Source organism: Micromesistius poutassou (genome assembly GCF_964030765.1).
Source record: "Micromesistius poutassou genome assembly, chromosome: 1".
NCBI lineage: Eukaryota > Metazoa > Chordata > Actinopteri > Gadiformes > Gadidae > Micromesistius > Micromesistius poutassou.
Window position 1 is genome coordinate 27,604,665 of NC_140271.1, and position 2,500 is coordinate 27,607,164.

Sequence of the window (2,500 nt, forward strand, 5' to 3'; positions counted from 1 at the left end):
GCTTACGGCCACACCACCGTGAACACGCCCGATCTCGTCTGATCTCGGAAGCTAAGCACGGTCGGGCCTGGTTAGTACCTGGATGGGAGACCGCCTGGGAATACCAGGTGCTGTAAGCTATTTTAATTTGGGGTAAAAAAAATCATCCTTTCTCATGTTTAAAGTCCTGTCTGGTGCCAGGAGCAATTGCTTACGGCCACACCACCGTGAACACGCCCGATCTCGTCTGATCTCGGAAGCTAAGCACGGTCGGGCCTGGTTAGTACTTGGACGGGAGACCGCCTGGGAATACCTGGTGCTGTAATCTATTTTCATTTGGGGTAAAAAAAATTATCCTTTCTCCTGTTTAAAGTCCTGTCTGGGGCCAGGAGCAATTGCTTACGGCCACACCACCGCGAACACGCCCGATCTCGTCTGATCTCGGAAGCTAAGCACGGTCGGGACTGGTTAGTACCTGGATGGGAGACCGCCTGGGAATACCAGGTGCTGTAACCTATTTTCATTTGGGGTAAAAAAAATCATCCTTTCTCCTGTTTAAAGTCCTGTCTGGTGCCAGGATCAATTGCTTACGGCCACACCACCGTGAACACGCCCGATCTCGCCTGATCTCGGAAGCTAAGCACGGTCGGGCCTGGTTAGTACCTGGATGGGAGACCGCCTGGGAATACCAGGTGCTGTAATCTATTTCCGTTTGGGGTAAAAAAAATGATCCTTTCTCCTGTTTAAAGTCCTGTCTGGTGCCAGGAGCAATTGCTTACGGCCACACCACTGCGAACACGCCCGATCTCGTCTGATCTCGGAAGCTAAGCACGGTCGGGCCTGGTTAGTACCTGGATGGGAGACCGCCTGGGAATACCAGGTGCTGTAAGCTATTTTCATTTGGGGTAAAAAAAATCATCCTTTCTCCTGTTTAAAGTCCTGTCTGGTGCCAGGAGAAATTGATTACGGCCACACCACTGCGAACAAGCCCGATCTCGTCTGATCTCGGAAGCTAAGCACGGTCGGGCCTGGATAGTACCTGGATGGGAGACCGCCTGGGAATACCAGGTGCTGTAAGCTATTTTCATTTGGGGTAAAAAAAATCATCCTTTCTCCTGTTTAAAGTCCTGTCTGGTGCCAGGAGCAATTGCTTACGGGCACACCACCGTGAACACTACCGATCTTGTCTAATGTAGGCAGCTAAGCACGGTCGTGCCTGGTTAGTATTTGGATGGGAGACCGCCTGGGAATACCAGGTGCTGTAATCTATTTTCATTTGGGGTAAAAAAAATGATCCTTTCTCCTGTTTAAAGTCCTGTCTGGTGCCAGCAGCAATTGCTTACGGCCACACCACTGCGAACACGCCCGATCTCGTCTGATCTCGGAAGCTAAGCACGGTCGGGCCTGATTAGTACCTGGATGGGAGACCGCCTGGGAATACCAGGTGCTGTAAGCTATTTACATTTGGGGTAAAAAAAATCATCCTTTCTCCTGTTTTAAGTCCTGTCTGGTGCCAGGAGAAATTGCTTACGGCCACACCACCGTGAACACGCCCGATCTCGTCTGATCTCGGAAGCTAAGCACGGTCGGGCCTGGTTAGTACCTGGATGGGACACCGCCTGGGATTACCAGGTGCTGTATTCATTTGGGGTAAAAAAAATCATCCTTTCTCCTGTTTAAAGTCCTGTCTGGTGCCGGGAGCAATTGCTTGCGGCCACACCACAGCGAACACGCCCGATCTCGTCAGATCTCGGAAGCTAAGCACGGTCGGGCCTGGTTAGTACTTGGATGGGAGACCGCCTGGGAATACCAGGTGCTGTAATCTATTTTCATTTGGGGTAAAAAAAATGATCCTTTCTCCTGTTTAAAGTCCTGTCTGGTGCCAGGAGCAATTGCTTACGGCCACACCACTGCGAACACGCCCGATCTCGTCTGATCTCGGAAGCTAAGCACGGTCGGGCCTGGTTAGTACCTGGATGGGGGACCGCCTGGGAATACCAGGTGCTGTAAGCTATTTTCATTTGGGGTAAAAAAAATGATCCTTTCTCCTATTTAAAGTCATGTCTGGTGCCAGGAGCAATTGCTTACGGCCACACCACCGGGAACACGCCCGATCTCGTCTGATCTCGGAAGCTAAGCACGGTCGGGGCTGGTTAGTACTTGGATGGGAGACCGCCTGGGAATACCAGGTGCTGTAATCTATTTTCATTTTGGGTAAAAAAAATGATCCTTTCTCCTGTTTAAAGCCCTGTCTGGTGCCAGGAGCAATTGCTTACGGCCACACCACTGCGAACACGCCCGATCTCGTCTGATCTCGGAAGCTAAGCACGGTCGGGCCTGGTTAGTACCTGGATGGGAGACCGCCTGGGAATACCAGGTGCTGTAAGATATTTTCATTTGGGGTAAAAAAAATCATCCTTTCTCCTGTTTTAAGTCCTGTCTGGTGCCAGGAGAAATTGCTTACGGCCACACCACCGTGAACACGCCCGATCTCGTCTGATCTCGGAAGCTAAGCACGGTC

The 2,500-nt window shown here is 51.1% G+C and overlaps 13 non-coding genes across 13 annotated transcripts in view; all 13 read left to right on the forward strand.

Annotated features, from left to right (window-relative positions):
* LOC311382365 (5S ribosomal RNA) lies at positions 1-119 on the forward strand. Its single transcript, XR_014649268.1, has one exon. It is a non-coding gene; the product is annotated as a 5S ribosomal RNA (ribosomal RNA).
* Positions 120-188: 69 nt separating this feature from the next.
* On the forward strand, positions 189-307 carry LOC311376984 (5S ribosomal RNA). The gene has a single exon (XR_014644305.1). It is a non-coding gene; the product is annotated as a 5S ribosomal RNA (ribosomal RNA).
* A 69-nt stretch (positions 308-376) lies between these two features.
* LOC311413699 (5S ribosomal RNA) lies at positions 377-495 on the forward strand. The gene has a single exon (XR_014677955.1). It is a non-coding gene; the product is annotated as a 5S ribosomal RNA (ribosomal RNA).
* A 69-nt stretch (positions 496-564) lies between these two features.
* On the forward strand, positions 565-683 carry LOC311383786 (5S ribosomal RNA). Its single transcript, XR_014650604.1, has one exon. It is a non-coding gene; the product is annotated as a 5S ribosomal RNA (ribosomal RNA).
* Positions 684-752: 69 nt separating this feature from the next.
* On the forward strand, positions 753-871 carry LOC311379853 (5S ribosomal RNA). Its single transcript, XR_014646897.1, has one exon. It is a non-coding gene; the product is annotated as a 5S ribosomal RNA (ribosomal RNA).
* A 69-nt stretch (positions 872-940) lies between these two features.
* Positions 941-1,059, forward strand: LOC311411227 (5S ribosomal RNA). The gene has a single exon (XR_014675695.1). It is a non-coding gene; the product is annotated as a 5S ribosomal RNA (ribosomal RNA).
* Positions 1,060-1,316: 257 nt separating this feature from the next.
* On the forward strand, positions 1,317-1,435 carry LOC311382951 (5S ribosomal RNA). The gene has a single exon (XR_014649815.1). It is a non-coding gene; the product is annotated as a 5S ribosomal RNA (ribosomal RNA).
* A 69-nt stretch (positions 1,436-1,504) lies between these two features.
* LOC311415227 (5S ribosomal RNA) lies at positions 1,505-1,623 on the forward strand. The gene has a single exon (XR_014679350.1). It is a non-coding gene; the product is annotated as a 5S ribosomal RNA (ribosomal RNA).
* Positions 1,624-1,685: 62 nt separating this feature from the next.
* On the forward strand, positions 1,686-1,804 carry LOC311401919 (5S ribosomal RNA). The gene has a single exon (XR_014667194.1). It is a non-coding gene; the product is annotated as a 5S ribosomal RNA (ribosomal RNA).
* A 69-nt stretch (positions 1,805-1,873) lies between these two features.
* Positions 1,874-1,992, forward strand: LOC311381745 (5S ribosomal RNA). The gene has a single exon (XR_014648689.1). It is a non-coding gene; the product is annotated as a 5S ribosomal RNA (ribosomal RNA).
* Positions 1,993-2,061: 69 nt separating this feature from the next.
* LOC311409207 (5S ribosomal RNA) lies at positions 2,062-2,180 on the forward strand. The gene has a single exon (XR_014673847.1). It is a non-coding gene; the product is annotated as a 5S ribosomal RNA (ribosomal RNA).
* Positions 2,181-2,249: 69 nt separating this feature from the next.
* LOC311394637 (5S ribosomal RNA) lies at positions 2,250-2,368 on the forward strand. The gene has a single exon (XR_014660551.1). It is a non-coding gene; the product is annotated as a 5S ribosomal RNA (ribosomal RNA).
* A 69-nt stretch (positions 2,369-2,437) lies between these two features.
* LOC311330958 (5S ribosomal RNA) overlaps positions 2,438-2,500 on the forward strand; it is a 119-nt gene continuing 56 nt past the window's right edge. The window contains exon 1 of the ribosomal RNA XR_014632113.1: positions 2,438-2,500. This exon is cut by the window's right edge and continues 56 nt beyond it. This is a non-coding gene — a ribosomal RNA (5S ribosomal RNA).